Here is an 18,844-nt window from a genome sequence, read left to right as displayed (position 1 = left end):
GTTTTGCATTTCACTTTTTCGAAATGTTGAAAGTGTAGTTTTAAAATACCACTTTAAAAAGACTGTAAAAGCAATTCTGGTAGAAATCCTGTTGTCCATATGAAGGTGGGCTAGCTTTTTTGAATATAGACTCAGTTTTGTTTAAAAGACAAATGTAGGAACGCGCAAACAACACTGGAACAAGAGCGAGCCAGCCATCTGTCACTTGCTAGTTACACATGGCCTTGAGTTGTTAAAAATCTCCCTGTCAATAGGACTCTGCCCTAGATGATGGCCAAGGTCTCTCTTCTCTCCATATCCTGTAAGTGTACCTGGCAGGATTCTGGGAGGGGCTGCCCGCCGTCTGGTGGAGACTCAATACCACTGCTGTCTTCAGTTGCTGCTGCAGAAGGAAGTCCGTGAGCTGCACACAGGAGAAAGCAGAAAGCAGAGTGCAATGGCGCTTGCCTCCAGACACCCACAAAGCTGAATCCAAATGCACACATATTGGCCCTCACTCCTCCCCTCTTGAATGGATGAAAACACCTGCTTATATGTTCATTCAATATAACTCCTGTCTCTCTTCTTGGGTTTGTAAGGCATCAAGATATGGAAATCCTTGTCCTTTTTGTGCTTATTTGAAGCTACAAGGTTTGAAGACAGTCATGATTGTAGCTGGAGTCAGTCTTTTAAAAGATGAAATTGGAAGAAAGTTACAAAACTACAGCCTTTCATATTGCAATATCTGGAGGAAGAGAGGATATCTCTTCCTCTTAAAACTCAGGAGACCTTTTCCCCTGAAGTTTCTAAATAACTCTGTCTGTGTGATTGGCCTGAATTAGGGCACATGTCCTTTCCTGGATAACTGCTGGGCCAAGGGGATTGGATTACTCAGACTTATCAGGCCCAGTCCTGCGTCTGGGGAGGGAGTCAGCCTTCCTTGAAACACACAGGTGGTGTGGGGTGGAAATAACTCCAAAAAACTTGATAAAAATTAGAGAACTGTGAGAGAGAGAAAAAAGAGGAGCGGATGTTGGGCTGGTGACCAAAAATACACACTGTGGCCTTCTTAGATGTCCCTTCAGAAAATGTTATCTGGTGTTTCTTATTCTGTTGGGCACTAACAGTAACAATAGCAATCCTTATTGTACCTTACTGCCTGCCAGGTGCTGTGTAAGCATTCACAGATATCTTCTCACTGTAGTCCTTAAAACAGTATGGTGGTGCAGATATTATATCCTCCCCATTTTACAAATTAGGAAACTGAGGCTCAATGAACTTCAATGGCTTGCCTAAAGACACAGGACTAGTCAAGGTGAAGTTGAAATTCAAAGTGTGGTCCCTGTGGGTGCAAAGACTGTTTAACCACCCACATGCACTGTGCACCTACCTGGCCAGGTAGCTTGTTGGCTTCTTCCCTGCTGCCGGAGTCTATCCTGACCCACCTTCAATAACTCATTCCCGTGGCCACACACAAACCTTGTCACAGCCCCAAACAGCCCTACTGCTGACAGTTGGCACCCTCCTCTTGTCTTCTTTGTCCACGACCCTCGGGTCTTTTGCTTCTTCCTCCCCTGCTTCCCCATCAAGCTCCTCTTGGGCCCTGCAGTCACGCCGCCTGCCTCCTGTCCTCCTGGCCCACCAGCCCTTCCTGCTTCATAGCCTTCTCCAACTTGCTTGGCTCCATGGCCACCATTTCATTTCTACTCTCACCAGCCCCCTCCATTTCCTCACGCCAGGACCACCCTGTACCCTGGCCTTGCTAATCCCTACCCAGGCATCGATCCTACCTGAAATTCCTACACTGGAGTTTCCTTCTTAATGCAATGGGAGAAAAGTCATAATTGCTATTTCCAGCCCCACCTTGGTGCTTGGGGCTCTTTGCCAGTGATCCCTGGTCCAAGGCTCTCCACAAGCCCCTCCTCTGCTGCTGTCATTCCCAGCAGATAGATGACCACTGTGCCTTCTACTTTGGTGAGAAATGGAGTCCTCAGGGGTGAATTCACCACTGAGCATCCCCCCATCCCCCGCACAGCCACTGCAGGCAGGGGCTTGGCGAGGGGCAGGCTTGGCTGAGGAAAGGGTGTTGCTCACTCAGGAACACAGCAAGTGGGCTCTGGGGGATAGTGAGGAGTTTCTAAGAGAAACACAAATAAGACAAAAAAAGATGAAATAAAAATAAAATAATATAAAAAAGATTTAAATCATAATGACAATAATAAAAGCCAGGAGAGCAACTCCCACACTAGGTCCCTTATCTTTGCAACAGGCTGATAGTGACAGCTAAGGCCTGGAGCTAAAATGGGGCCCTGGGAGAGGTTACAAAACCTGAGCAGCCAAGACAGTGGGAATGTGGAGGCCGGGAGGGAGGGACGGGGCGCTGGGGCTGGCGGCAGTTCCCGGGCTGGCTCGTGTGGGCAGGTTCCTGTGGGGGCAGGAGCAGGGCCGATAATCTCTTCCTTGGGTCAAGGCTGCATTCTCCTCAGTTATCTTTCCCCCTCAGAAGTAGCAGTCTTCCTGATGTTCTCTCCTTCTCTGGTCTTCCTTTTTATTCTTTTCACAAACCTGCACAGAGCTTTCTCTTCCTAAATCCCCGGCCATCTGAACTCAACTCTGCCTCTTGTTCCAACACCTGCTCTCCTTCCCTCCAGCTTGGGCACCAGGAGCTGCCGACCCCCTCTCCCTTCTCAGCCTCTCCATTGCTATCTGCCAGTGGCTGCTCTCAAAGGTCCCAGGGATGTCGTAGCCCCCTCTGGCCCAATCCAATGCCTTTTCCTGGGTGGCATTCTGTCTGGGAACTCTGGAGCACTAGACAACCTCTCTTGGAAATATGTCTTCCTTTGTCTTTATCATAGCCCTTTCTTCTGGTCTCTCCTTTCTCATTGACCATCCGTCTCCTTTGTGGACTGTCCTTTTTCTTCTACTGACCCTCATTTGCAAATGTCTCCCCAAATTCTGGCCATGATATCCTTCTCTTTTTGCTCTGCATTCTCTCCCAGTGCAATCTTATTCGCTTCCATAGTTTTAACTCACCCATAGGCTGATGGCTCCCTACATAGATCCTCTTCAGCTCCAGGATTGGGCCAGAGTGCAAAATTTAGGGGAGTGCTAAAAAATTCAGTCATCATGATTTAAAATATGCTAATATAATATCGTAAAAAATCAAAAGTAAGGCAAAAAAAATCCACGATGAACAAAATATCAGAATTTTAAATAAAGTCAGGATCAATGACTGTGCTGCAGGGAGCCATACTGGAGGCTGAGGCAAGAGGAAAAGTCAGTAGAGCTGATCCCCACACACTCCAGTAATCCTCTAGATTAGTGACTCTCAACTAGAGCTGTGCAGTGGGATCCCGTGGGGATTTTTTTTTTGTTTTTGCAATTTAATTTTTATTGTGATAAAATTTACATAACATAAAATTCACTATTTTAAAGTGTGCAATTCAATGTTTTTTAGTATATTCATAATGTTGTACAATCCTCACCACTAATTCCAGGATATTTTCATCACCTCAAAAAGAAACCCAGGCCCATTAACAGTCACTCCCCATACTTTCTCCCCCCGACTAATATACTTTCTATTTCTACGGGTTGGCCTATTCCAGACATTTCATGTGAATGGAATCATACAACATGTGTCTGGTTTCTTTCACTTGGCGTAATGTTTTCAAGTTTCATTCGTGTTGTAGCATGTATCAGTACCACATTTCTTTTTAAGGCGGAATAATATTCCATTGTTTGGATGTGTTGGGGAGCTTTTTAAAAAAATAATGATATCTCAGCTCTGTCCTCAGAGATTCTGATTCCGTTCATCCATGGTGGCGTCCAGGCATCCTTTTTTTTTTCTTTTTTGAAAATCTACCCCTTCTCCAGGTGGTGCAAATGGCCAGCCAGGGTTGAGGATTTCTCCCCTAAACTTTGTCCTCATAGCTCCTCTAGAGACTGTCACTTAACTCTCTAGAATGGCATTTATAATGCTGTGGACAAAATCAATTGTGTCTTTCTTTCCCACTAGATACTGAGTTTGCAAGAGCAGGATTGTGTCTTACCCTGTTCTGTGTCTCCTCAGCTTCTTTTTCCGTGCCAGGCCCATGGTAGACGCAGTTCGATGAATGAATAAACTCACCGAATAAAAAGAGTGAGTGAATAATGAACTATGTACCTCACTGCCTTGTTACATAGTACACTGAACAAAATTTAAGTTTCTGTGTGTGGCTGAGGACCATCATGACAAACACATATTGTGGCACAGAACTGTGACGTGGTAATCCCCCCAGAGGCCCTCCTGGTTAATAGGAGTATTTATTATTTACCTTCACCACTATTATAATCTCGTACCATGAACTGCAGAAGAACTGAAGATTTCCAGTGGAAAGCAAATAAGCAAGCTTGGAAAACAAGGAGCTTAATTTTATACAGATCAAAATCTAAGTAAATGGACCCTGGTCTAAAGACGACTCTTACCTTCCTCCCAAGTGAACGGGCTCTGTAAGAGCTGTGGAGGTTATTCTGGCTTAATGCGGGATAGTATTTTTGCACTTTTCTCAGGTTTCATTGTAGAAATACAACTAGAGGGTAAACTAACATCCTGCCAACGTACTGACCTTGTACATGTCGCACTGCTGTCTTTCCTGTTGAAAGACGTAGCTCCTGCTGGGGAGCGGTGTGGACTGCTGGTAACAAGACTCACCCTGCCTGAGACTGGCCATATCTTCTCTCTTGTCCTCAGAGCAGCTAACACTCGGTTAGTGGCTCAGCTGCAGTTTGTAGTTTCGCCTTCTCATCTTCAGTATGACTGATGACTTTGTTCCCAAACAAAATAACCACCTAAATATGTGGAAGAACATTGCATACCCCATATTCCATTATTATGAAATAAAATACTCCTCTGCTACTTCTTAATTTCTTCTAATACAATTTGAGCTCCTCAGACTTGCTCTTTCTTAGGAATTAATCTAATGATATTCTGCAGCCTAAAACTTTAAAAATTTCAAGTCTTCCTAATTAACCACTAGAACAACAAAAACCACAAAAAGAGTCTCAGAAAGATAACAATGAGATATGCCTTCTTTTCCACAGCTGCAGAGGAAGAGACGCCAATTCTATGTCTTCATACTAATTCCAAAAACATCATCCCATCAAGTGTCAAATTGACACCATTTTCAGAGAGTCAATCTTGCTCTCATGTTCAATGTAGAGACTTAGTTATTATAACTATTACCAACTTAGGTTTGCATGTACGAGTATTATTTGAGCAAAGGAGTTTACGAGATACTCTGACTTCAGAAATTGTTGACATGGCCTATGAAAGAAACCTTTAACCTCTAAATGGAAGTTTGTAATACATTGTCTTATTTGATCATTTGCTGGTAATAATGTTATAATTGATATCTGTTTGCCTAAATGCCTAAATGGTTCACTGGGCTGCTCATCCCCAAGATGGGATCAATGGGGCCACCGAGGCTTCTGCAGTGCAGAGAGGGGTGAGGTGGGCATGGGTTCAAAGGGTGCTCACCACGCAGCCACCTGCTGCCCACCTTCTCCTCAGGGGACTGGGCAGCCTGCAGCTCAGCACAGGAGCAATGAGGGCTCTGGTCTCCTTCCAGCAGACACCTGAAAACCAAGATCCAAACAGCCAAGAAAAGGAAAACCCCTTCCTGGGAAGAGATGCTAAGCCTTTGTTGTATTCATTCATTTTTTTTAAGTTTAAATTTTTTGGTATCTGACTGGTGTGGGGATCCAAACCCGTGACCTTGGGGTTACAAGGCTGTGCTCTAACCGACTGAGCTCACTGGCCAGCCCTAGCCTTTCTTGTAAAGGCACCTTGTGAAGGAAGGTTTTTAGGCTATCTTGCTGAACCTGAGGAGAAACCTGAAAGCTGTGGGCCTGGCTGTTTTGAGATGGTTCAGCTTTGAAGTCTGAGAGAATTCAAAAGAAAATACCTGATTATCTCTAAGTAATCTCTGAGCTGAATTGCTGGAAGACAGAGGAGGGAAGGAAGAAGGGGAGTAGGCAGAGCAAGCCCAGAAAAAAGGTGGGTAGTAGGAAAAGTGTTTTGGTTTTTTGTATACAGTGACACCTCATTTTTCAGTAGTATTGGAGAGAAAGTCTTGTTTTGTATACATGCATGTTCACATAGTGAAAACTTACATTTTTGCAGGGTAGATTCTTCCAGAGGCAGATCTTGAGATAGGATCTGCCTCTGGAAGAATGCAAATAGTTTCTGTGGGAAGTGCAGGGAAATGATAAAGGATGGGACAGCAGCCATAAAGGGTACACGACCAACCCAGGCACCACAGAGGGTGACTGGAGCTTCAACCAGTGGAGAAAGTCTGGGGGGCTGTGCAAATGATCCCACTCAAGGGGCACGGGAGCTGCTGTATCTACACAGCAGCACCTGAGAGGCACGAATTGAGTGCTGCTCCCGGGGGAGTAGGTGGAGTTCATTTCCTGGCACTTTTGGACTGCTGAGCAGGACTGTACTCAGGAAAGAAGCCTTCTGGTTTCAGAAGAAGCCCTCAGGTACAGGTGTATGCAGTTGGAAGTCAGCCAGAGGATGATGAATCAGTGAAGCTGAAGGAACGTGAGCAGGGCACAGACAGTGTCTGCTGCATTTATTAATCCCCAAGCTCGCTTTAGCCCTCCTGAAATTTTTCCACACAATACGTGGAACACAATTTAATCCTTTCTTTATGGCTAAGCAGCATCATAATGAGCATCAGTTATTTTAACCTTCTCCGTTAAGCTGCTAGAAAGGCGGTAGAATGGTTTGCTCTCAGGACAGAGTTGTTAGCCCCTTGAAACTTCTGAGCTCCTGTGGCTGCTTTTTCTAGTTCTCCTGCCTGTCATACCTGTGGGTGTGGGTGGTGTGTCTGCCTCCAGCAGCACCGTTCCTTCTCAACAACCATCTCTAGTCTGCTGGAGATGGAAAGCAGGTAGATAATCAAATTGCAGGGGTTGTGACCAAAAAAGAAAAAATATGGCAATATACCCAAGAGGTCTCCTGTCAGCATCTGAAAACACAGGGTTTGTCTAACTCCTCAGAAGCCATTTCTGCCTCTTCCTTGAAACGTGGCCAAGCACTGTGCTGCTGAAGAAGTGACTTTGGGACAAATGTTAAGGTCTCACTTCTGACGTGATCAAAGGGATTCCTTGTACAGAAGGGCATTTGCCTTCTTGCCTAAGGCACAGGCAGGTGCAGCCACCACAGGTAGCCACTGCAAAGACATTGAAGGGAGCCAAAGGAGGCCAAATAAAGAGAGACTGTATTAAAATGGGACAGACACACCTAAGTTATGAAGATGCATTTAAGACAGATACAAGAGCCAGCTCTAAAAGCTTGTGGTGTAATGGTGGGCTTCTGGGAAGTCATGGTGTAGACTCCACAGGTAGTCTCAAAGAGATATCTTGAAAGAGGATCTAATCCCTGAAAGAGCCTCAGACATTGGCTATTCTGTGAACCCCTTCCTCCTTGCAGAGTGACAGCCACAGCTGCCAGCAAAGCAGGCAGAGTCTTCACTGTGTTTTCCAAGCTTGTTAGGTCATAAGGATGAGCTGGAGCACTTGCTAAGCATCCAGAGTCCAGATGCCAGCTGCAGAATTCCTGACTCAGCCTCTTCAGAGAAGGGCTGGGAATGTCTGCACTTAGCAATCACTCCAGGTGATCCTTATGACCAGGCTCCCAAAGGAAACAGTGGAATGAGGTCAAAGGCAATCTTTAAAGCAGGCTGCACTCAGCTGGTCAGGTGTGCCACCTCGTGCTGATAACTACATCCAGAATGAATTGAAGTCATTCCTGGCATGGGGCTTGCCAGGACCTGTAACATTTCTGAGAGGCCAAGGAAGCACTACTCAAATCAGACATGTTTAAGGTGAACCTCACAGCCCAGGCTGACCTTATGTCTAACACTTCTTGGGTTAGTTGTGGAACAATGATTCCCAACTGAGTAGAGAGTGGAGTGAGACTTAAAAGGGTATAGTTGGAAAAAAAATTCTTCATTAGCAATCGCTTTGATTTGTTTTTAGTCAAAGGTAATTTATTTTGAAGTTTGTGAGATGTTAAAAGGGTGTGAGATTTTAATGTTTCTCAAAAAAGGGATATGAGTGCAAAATGTTTGGGAGGACCTAGAACTATAGGTCAGATTTGCTGGAGGCAGCTCTGGAACGGTGGGGACCTCCTGAAGCTCGCTGTCCTGTGGATCCTGCCTCCTGGTTGTTCCTTTCCAGCCCATCCCCACTGTGCCAGCTTTCTAAAAGTCAGATCACATCAGGTCAATACCCGCCTTGAAGTTGTTAAAAGGTTCACTGCAGCCTGGGAGATAAAGTCTAAGTGACGTAAGCAAGGCCCTCAAGGTCACTCTCTCTGGCTTCGCCCTAAGTTTCCAACTTTATCTCCTAACTTTGCTCTCCATGTGCTCTTTGTTCCTGCAACACCAGGCGGCTGGAGTTCTCTAAACATGACTCTCCCTCTGAAGCTTTGCTCATGCTGTGCCTTTCCCCCACTTTCCTGTGCGGAGAGCCCCAACGCATCATTCAGATGCCTTTTCCTTAAGCCCCTCCCATCTTCTTGGCAGGATAAATGGTTCCCATTCATCACATGAGTCAGGTTTGAGATCTTGGGCAGGGGCCGTGGGATCTGTAAGTTTATCCAGTTCTGCCCCAAGACAGGCAGTGTGGGTCAGAGGATTTCTTCCCTCCTTCCCTCCTTCCCTCCTTTCCTACTTTCCTTCCTTCCTTCTTTCCTTCCTTCCTTCTTTCCATCAACCTCTAGAAGTTTTTCATCTTCCCATATGAAATTCCATATCCATTCAACAATAACTCCTCGTTCTCCTCTTCCCCCACCTCTGACAACCACCGTTCTATTTTTCGTCTCTACTACCTCATGTAAGTGGAATTGTGCGCTATTTGTCTTTTGTGTCTGGCTTATTTCACTTAGCATACATCTTCACGGTTCACATGTTGTAGCATGTTTCAAAATTTCATTTCTCTTTAATTCCATTGTTTATATATACCACATTTTGTTTATTCACTCACCCATTGTTAGACATTTGGGTTGTTTCCACCTTTCATCTATTACAAATAATGCTGTTATGAACATGGGTGTACAAGTGTGTCTGTTTGAGCCCTTGCTTTCAGTTCCCTTGAGTGTATACCTAGAAGTGGAATTGCTGGACCACACAGTAATACTACGCTTAATTTTTTGAAGAACCACCATACTGTTTTCTATGGCAGCTGTACCATTTTACCTTCCCACCTACAATGCACGAAGGTTCCAATTTCTCCACATCCTTGACAGCAATTGTTATTTTCTACTGTTGTTGTTTTTGATAATAGCTATCTTAATGGGTGTGAAGTGGTATCTCACTGTGGTTTTGATTTGTATTTCCCTAATGATTGGTGATGTTGAGTCTTTCTTTTCAAAAACTTCTATTTTATTGAGGTACAATATGTACAATAAACTGCACCCATTTTAAGTTCAACAGATTTTGACCAATGTATCTGCCCATGTAGCTACCAGCACAATCAAAATGCATAACACTTCTATAACCCCTTGTCCACCCTTTGTAGTCAGTTCTCACCTCCACCCCCAACTCCAGACAATCTCTGATCTGCTTTCTGTCACTATAGATTAGTTTATATTTTCTAGATTTTCATATAAATGTAATCATACAGTACATACTCTGTTGTATCTGGCTTTTCCACTCAGCATAATATGTCTGAGATTCATTGATGTTGGTAAATATATCAGTAGTTTGTTCCTTTTTATTGCTGAATCATATCTATTGTATGGATACATCACAATTTGTTTATCCATTCATCTATTGACAGACATTTGGGTTGTTTACAGTTTTTGGCAATTATGAATAAAAGCTGTTGTAAGAATTGTTGTAAGTCTCTGTGTGGGATATACCTAGGACAAATATCTAGGAGTAGAATTATGAAGTCATAAGGTACATGTATGTTTAACTTTGTACAAAACTGCTGCTATGGTCTGAATGTCCCCTCCAAACCTCATGTGGAAGCTTAATCCCCAGTGAAGCAATGTTGAGAGGTAGGGCTTTTGTGAGGTAATTGGATCATGAGACTATGCCCTCATGAATGAATTAATCCACTCATGGATTAATGGAATAATGGATTAATAGATTAGTGGTTTATCATGGGAGGGGGACTAGTGGCTTTATAAGAAGAGCAAGTGAGCACGTTAACAGGCTCTCACTTAGCCCTGTTGCCATGTGCTACTCTGCACCACCTTGGGCCTCGGCAGAGACTCCTCACTAGGAAGGTGGCCCTCACCAGATGCTCCACCTTGACTTTAGACTTCCCGGCCTCCAAAACTGTAAGAAATAAATTTCTTTTCTTTATAAAGTACCCAGTTTCTGGTATTCTGTTATAAGCAACAGAAAATGGACTAATATAGCTGCCATACTCTTTTCCAGAGGACTGTGTCATTTTGTGTTCACACCAGCAACGTATGAGAGTTCTAGTTGCTCCACATTCTTGCTGGGATATCCTTCCATCTGAACATCTCTGATTCCTCTAGCTGAGCTCAGAGGGCCACTGGTGATGGATCCTAAACTATACCTACAGGTACCAGTGACAAATATAAAGGGAAAAGACAAAGGGGAGAAAAGAAATTTATCAGCATTATCTTATATATATAGTTATATGTATAAGTTTTTATGTGTCATATATAGTAATATATATGTTTATATAGTTTTTATGTATCTCAGAATATGGAGTGTGCTGATGTCAGTGGGCAACAATTTACAAAGGCAATTCCTGTTCCTTTGTATATGCCCAAATCTCATCTCCAGACCTGTAAAACAGATTCCAATCTGTTACGTGCAAGGCTAGACCCATTGAACTATGGCCTGCACTGAGTGTTACCAAGTTTTACCTCTTGCTTTCTAGAACAGAGAAATGCTCTGTCCCTCCAGTTATTGCATACCAACCAGAAGGACTAACTGTTGGGTCAAGAAATGTTAAATGTCTAAATAATCCCACATGCATATTAAAGTATTTGAAAATTCTAGTTAAAAGGTTATTTTTAATTTTTTAAAAAATGGGATAAGGCCACTGATAGCATCTGAGGTGGTGTTATCTTAAGAAACAAAGTTCATTTATTAAAATAAGCAAAATAGCAATGGAAATTAAGTTAAATGAAAAGCAGAAACCAGTATCACCCCTGACATTTGTTTCATAGACCTTTCTAAGGGTCACTTGCGAGCATGACTATTCTGATTTTAAAAAGCCGAAGATTTTAATCAGTACTAAAACATTAAAAATAATCTCAAAAAATACATGTTGATACAGAAAAGTGAAAATGTACTTGATCACACTGTTTCTCTGCAAGTGGCTTATTAGTTACACAAGCACTCATGCTAGAGGAAGTCAGATAATTAAGAGCAAATCTTCAATTAAAATGCCACTCCTCTTTGGTAGAAGTTGAAGCATTATATTTCCCATTTCCTTAACTATTCCCCTGGGATTGGTGCTCATCTTTTTCCCATTTCACACATGACAGTGGCAAGGCATGGCCTGACTGAACTGAGTCTAGGTCCCAGGCCTTCAAGATGTTTCTGCAGTACTTCTGCTGATGTTAAAAAATATTTAAACAAGATAAAAATCTCAGATATCATGGCCACATTTTTAAAAAGTATAATACTTGGACACTAAGCCAAGTATTATATTATTATTATGAGTTTTCTGTCGCTATGTACAGTAGATTTCAACGATGACCTTGATTCTTCATCACTCCTAGTAACCATGGCTTTGCCATATGACCTTGAAATTCCTTTTGCTGAAGAGGCGATGTCTGTGTTTCCATCCCCTTGAATCTGGGATGGCCAATAGAATGTGACTGTAGTGAGGACGTGTCGGTTCCAGTCTTACACTTCAAGATGTCCTGCATGTTTCCTCTTATCTCTTGTGCCACTGCCACCACCATGAGAATGTGCTGGGGATTAGCGTGCTTGAAGATGAGAAACATACGGAGCTCAGTGACGTCACCCCAGTCATCCCAGTGGAGACCTTCCTAAATCAGCTAATAGATCCCCAGCCACTGCAGCAGGACTACCCAGCAACCACCCCAGGGCATTAGCAATAAATGTGTACTGTCATATGCCTCTGGGGTTTTGTGGTTTGTTAGGCAGCAATACTTGACTGAAATCTTGATGTCAAAAGGAGCTTTTAAAGCTAGAAGATACAATTTTAAAATAATATGGCCTATTGTATACTCTCCTTTTGCACCCCCAAGAGGGATAATGAATTTCCAGATTTAAAAAAAAAAATCCATGTATATCCAACACCATACTCAAGCTGTTAACCTTATTCAAGAAGCTGTTAACCGTGGTTGCCTCTGAGGAAATTACGGGATGTGAGGGGAGATTTTCACTGTACACCCTTTTGTTTTTTTGAAATTTGATCTATAGAAGTGTTATCTATTCAAAAAAATACTACAAAAATTCTACATGAATGTAGAGTATTGACTTGTATCTCTAGAGGAGAGAGAGAGATTCAAGGCAGAGTAAATGGTAGAAACAATTATTTGCAAGACTAAATTTTTCAATGATTATAGTCAGATATTTAGGGCCAATGTCTATGGGGATATATCTAGTGAATATTAATACTCCAATAAATTTACAGATAGACATGATAATCAACAGGTCTATTCTGAAAAACCTTAGCATTTTAGCAGATTAAACTGTGGTTCTCCTGTTACTGACCACAAACTATATTAAGTCAGAGATTACTTCTAAACACTAGCTCCATGGTTCTTAAAGTTTGGGATGCATAAGAATCACCCATAGCTTTTGTTAAAAATGTAAGTGGTCCAGATCCGATCCCAGAGATTCAGATTGCAGATCTGGGATGAAGCCCAGAAATCTGCATTATAACAAGTAGCTCAAAAGATCTTTATCATTTCAAGAAGCACTCAGTGTTGTCACTGCTGAGTGCATCTATCAACTACTCAGGCTGCCTTCATTGTACAGAAACAATGTGTGGGCACCTGATTCAGTCTCACCATTTATAAATACAAGAAATAAGCGAAAATAAAGACTCAACAAAGTGGGTCAGGGAATGCAGAAGTTAAATAAAATTTGAGCATTTTTTAAAAGAGCTATGGACGTATTAACCAGATTTTTCAAATACTGGACAATAGAATGTGGGTTACCTAAATAAATTAATTTTAAGAATAAGAGGACTAACATAGCTATGTAATAAAAACAGTCAAAATAAAGTTTTTGTTTTGTTTTGAGAAACTATTTGCTACTTGATAAGGAAAGATGAATTCCAGAAGAAAATAAATGAGCAGCCGTTTTGGCACAAGTTTGAAGTCCATCAGAGTAAAACGTCAAGTTCTGATTATGTATGTTGACAGAACACTGTACTGAATGTTTTGGTAGCTGTTGGGGACAAATAGAGATATTTCTGTCTTCAGAATCTAACTAAAGATATTTCTATGTTTCTGAGAATTCCAGGGTTGCACAAGATGATTTTGGAAGAATCTTGAAGATGTCAAATGTAGGAGTAAAGTCATAGAATCTTCTAAAACTTTTATCTCTTGCTTGAATAACATATTGAGGCCTGAAATACTAATTCTGGTTAGAAGATGCTCAGAAGGGGGGTGTGTGTGTGTGTGCATGCATGTGTGTGTTCAGATTATTAGACTTTTGTTTTAATGTGGGTTGCTTTTTTGATAGCGAAATAGTACATACTCAGGAAAGAGGTAAGAAATACATAAAAGAGAAAAAATATAGCTCCAATCTCCAAAAGCAAGTTTAAATATGTCCTGGTATATTTCCCATTAGCCCTTGTTCCCACTTGTGTCTATTTTCCCCTATATTGTTGGTTTCATACTGCATGTCACTGCATCCTGCTTTTTATAAATTAAATATTATATGCACATCTCTGTGCCATTATATGCTCTTAATACATATCATTTTTAATGGGTGTAATAGTCTTTGAAGAAGTCTTCTAGGACTGAAGATCTAGAGGGTTTCTAAGCTGCTAATATGCTATTAAACCTGTTATTAACGGGCCGAGCCCGTGGCGCACTCGGGAGAGTGCAGCACTGGGAGCGCGGCAACGCTCCCGCGGCAGGTTCGATAGGAATGGCCGGTGCACTCACTGGCTGAGTGCCGGTCACGAAAAAGACAAAAAAAAAAAAAAAAAAAAAAAAAAAAAACAAAACCTGTTATTAACAGCTAGAAGCCTATTACTTTTTGTTGCTGTTGTTATTTATAATTATTTCTTGAGGATAGATTCCCAGAAGTCACAAAAAAGTTATGAACTTTTTTTTTTTTTTGTGGCTGGCTAGAACAAACTTTGACCTTGGTGTTATCAGTACCATGCTCTACTGAGTGAGATTATGAACATTTTTAAGGGTAGATGACATTTTGTCAAGTTGCTTTCCTAAAGCATGTCCACCACCACCATTATCTTACCCTTGCTAGTATATATTACAAGTATTTTCTTTCTTTCATTTATTTCTTCTGTAATATATATTTGGGAGCCATTTATCAGGAAGCTGCTTATAGCCATCATAGAAAAAAATCATTGCCAATTGGATAGGAGCCAGTGTTATTTTGTTTTAAATTGCAGCTATTTGATTATTACTAAGGTGGAACATTTTTTTCCATATGTGAGCTAACAAGTTGTAGTTTCTCTTATCATCATTTAGTAGTTTTTTTCATCAGCTTTTAAGAGGGCTCTACAGTGAAGAATTTACTCCAAGTTTATTACATGTGCTGCAAACATGTGTTCCCATAGCTGACTTCCAAAATCTTTGTTTTCCCCCAGGCACAGTGGAGTCATTGATCCTCTGATGATCCTTGGCTGACTCATTTGCCTTAGGGTTTGCAATGCTCCTCATTCCAGCATCATGAAGATTGAAGTTCCTGGTGCTGACTAGCACCCCAGTGTGTCCCTGAGGTCACCATTTTTCAGCCAGATCCAGAGAGGAGAAACATATTCACATTTGCTTTCTGGTAACCAGGCACTGCCAGTATCTGCCTGCTGGGCACTATCTTTAAAAAGTGTGAGTCGCCACTCTAAACCCCCCATGTCTTGTGAAATGGCTTTATGTATGAGATCAGAGCCTTTTAAGCTATCTTTTTCCCTAGAAAAGAACCTAAGAGGGGAAGAACCACACAACAAAATATATACCACCTAAAACAAGTTTTGATTATGTACCTATGCTACCACCACATTAAAAATGGCCCCAATTTTATTAGAATAGAAAAATGCCCCAGAAAATGATTTTAAAGATATAAGAATTGAATTTTCTGGATGCCTGGACTTCCAACCTAGCCAAATTTTGCCTCAGGGATATCTCTTACTTAGTGTCTTCCTACTCAAACTACGGTCCAAGGACCAGCAACTTGGACATTACCTGGGAAGTTGTTACAAATGCAGACCCCACCCAGACCTATAGCGTCGGAGTCTGCTGTTTAACAACATCCACAGATGATTTTGTATGCATATAAAATTTGAGAAGCCCTTTCTTAAAGCAGTGGTACCAATCTTGGCTTACACATTAGAATCTCCTGAGGAGCTTGAAAACAATATTGACGCCCAGGCCCTGCCCTCAAAAATTCTGATTTATATGGTTTGAGAGCGTAGGTTGACAATAGAATTGTTTAGAAGCTCTCCAGTTATTCTACATGCAGACAGAATGGAGAACTGACTGCAAGTTTCTAAAACTTCTTTGTCACAAGGCAAAGCCAATAAAACTCTCCCTAAAACCTGAGGTCTTCAAATTTCATGCTTCTTAATTAAGCATTATGTATTATGATTACATCTAATTAGCACCTGAAAGAAGGGATATAGATATATATTTTTGCACACTGTGTTGGCCAGTTTCAAGAGTAGCTAGGTATCTCAGGATGAGAAACAAAGCAGCAAACACACACACAAAACACAAGTTGTGGTCTTGCCCATAAATGCATCGCAGTATTGGCAATCCCACTCTTGGTGGTGTTTCACTTCCCCGGATGGGTCCCACAGCAGCACACTAAAATGGCCCAGTGATGTGGTTGTTAAGATGGGCAAAACAGCCAGACTGGCCCTGCCATCACCTGACGTCTGCAGGCTACTGTAGATGCAGCTTTCAAAGCTAATCTCCCTACTGCTTATGAGTCATTTCCAGGAGTGAAGAACACACAGCGATCTGGGTAGAAACCATACATGCTGTGTTATCTGAATTCCAGATGCTGCTGAATCTGACCTCTGGTTTTCATGTGTTTCCAGAAGACCAGTATGCAGTCAACAGTCCCCATGACAACAAACTTGGAGCTTGATTTTCACTTTATAAGGAGCCACTACAGGTAGAATCTGCTGCTGCTTTGCATTGCTTCTGGGTCTGAGACCTTGCTCAGCAAGAGCCTTTCTCTTCCTTTTAAGCAGTATCAGTTCTTGTTCACAGTAGGTGGTTGAAAACCAGACCTCACACAGAGCTTCCCAGCCTGTGGGCTATACCATACCTGGTACCTTGACTCAGTTTCTTCCTATTGCTTCAACATACCTATCCCTTCAGCTGTGGGACAGCCAGAAACCCAATGTGGTGGCCTGCAGTTATGAACCAACTGTTTGCTTTACAATTATTCCCTTATTAACAGTTTCTTTCTCTTCTTGGGAAATCTTGCATAAGAGTAGCAGTTCTCAAACAACTCTGGTTCAGGACACCTTGATACACTTAAAACTTTTGAGGACACGAAGAACTCTCATTTATGTGGGTTATATCCAGGGGGGTTGCTGGCGTTAGCTTGTACCCACTCATGAAAATTCATGTTCAGAAAATTTTCAAGCTAACTTAAGCTGTTGGAAGCTTGAAATTGGCAATGGAGAGAATACTTACACCATGAAAATTGGGAAATGCTGCAAATTGGGGCTTTTAAAATTTTTTCTGGAGGTCTAATTTACCAGCACACTGCTGATTTTATCTACTGATATTTTCCATATTAGACATTAAAATGGAAAACTTTTGAAAATATTTATCTCAGCTAAAAATAACAGTAAACCGATTACATGTTAACATAAATACCATATCTCTCATAGCAGTATTTTTTTCCCCAAAACAATAACTTAATGAGGAGAGTTGTTTTACATTTTTGAAATCTCTTTAGTGACTGGCTTAATGCAGACAATCTTGCACTATGACAGGTCATGTAGCCTCAGGACACTTATTAGAGCATCAGACCAAAAAAGGCAAATAATATCTTAATGTTTTAGTTTTGACCTCACAGATCTCCTGAAAGGGTCTCAGGCACTCTTGAGAATCACTTGCGTGGGAGAAATTCTTCTCTCTTCTTGTACTGCACCTCTTTCATAAAACACAATTAGGTTTATAATCGTGTGTTAGTATACAAAATTACTAGACCAAATGTGCACATTTGGTCTAGTAATTTTGAAAGGCATAGCTACATAGCATGCTAATTATGCCAAGAAATTACTGTTGGTGACCACATTTTCCCCTCAATTTTCACTATGTCACTTAGGTGACAATATGCCACTAGTGAAGAGTCCAGGCCTCAGAAACTTAAAAAGCTTTGTCACAAACATTGTTTAACTTTTCCACTTACTTCCTGGAGCTCAAGACTTCCTCAAGATCATGCCAGCAGTTTTTTAAATTTCTTAAATTCAGAAATATAACCTAAAATTTTCCAAGTGTATATTCAACAGCCAAATATTCCATTTCCTTAAAAATGCTATTTTTGACTTAGTGGAAAAAAACAAACATTTTTGTGTTAAGGAAATTTGAGTGTGTTTTTTGAACTGAAACATATTTTGAAAAATAATAGAAGAGTTTAAAGGTCACTTTTTGGCTAGAGTGAGGATTCTATTTCTAATGGCCGTGAGCTGAGACGACATCTGACTTCACTTAATAAATCTATTCCTGAAGGACTTGTGGAGAGTCCGTGTCTGAGAAACTTAAAAAGCTTGTGTATTAACTTAAAAATTCAGTGAGTTAACAGAATTTTTGTTTAGTTAAAATAATTTTTCCATGGGCCATGAATCTAGAAATACTTTATCAAATTTTTTTTATTGATTTTCAACTCTCAGAGGTACTTGCCATTTTGCTTTAAGTTCCCCTACTGCCCTCTGCCCCAGGGAGGATTAGGAGGCAAAGAACTGTCACTCGGGCAGTGGAAGCAGAGCAGCCCTGCTGAGGGTTCTTGCCTGCTCTGACATTTGTCTCTCTCACTAGGAAAGAACTGCAGATACTATCCACGATGCCTGTAACCCAGGCATCTGAATATATTCTCAATGATATTACCTTCAATTTTCCTAATTAGAAGGGATTAAAAAAAAAAAAAAAAAAAGACAGAGAAAGCTAATCACCCAAGGCCTTTGGCAGAAACTGTGCTGTTTTGTTTTTTGGGTTTTTTTTCTCCATTTGTTCTTCTAGATCTATTCTCAATGTCCAAGGAACCTGATCTTTATTGACTATGTCACCCACGTTCTCTTGGCCTCTGGGTTTTGAGTTAGGAGCAATGGGAGGCACCAGCAAGAGACCAGAGGGTTGGGGAAAAGAAGGTCAGTGTATTCCCCCCTCCACCCCTCTGGACCTGGGGTTATCATGGTGTCCCCTAATTGCTAGTTTCTGGGGTGCTTCGCCATGCCCTGCTGGTTCCCTTAACCCTGCCCACACCTCTGCAAATCACTTCTTCATGAAACGCTCTTCAGTTAAACCCTTAAAGTGTGACATCCTGCCAGCGCCTGAAAGATACAATGATAATTTATCCACACAGATACCAAGAAAATTGTCATTTTTATTAATATAGGTTACATAAAATATTTAAAAAACAAAGTGAACATAAAACAGTGACATAATATTTCATAAGTATAGTTATGAATAGACTGA

Source organism: Cynocephalus volans, chromosome 2, assembly GCF_027409185.1.
Source record: "Cynocephalus volans isolate mCynVol1 chromosome 2, mCynVol1.pri, whole genome shotgun sequence".
Taxonomy (NCBI): Eukaryota; Metazoa; Chordata; class Mammalia; order Dermoptera; family Cynocephalidae; genus Cynocephalus; species Cynocephalus volans.
This window is presented reverse-complemented; position numbering follows the sequence as displayed.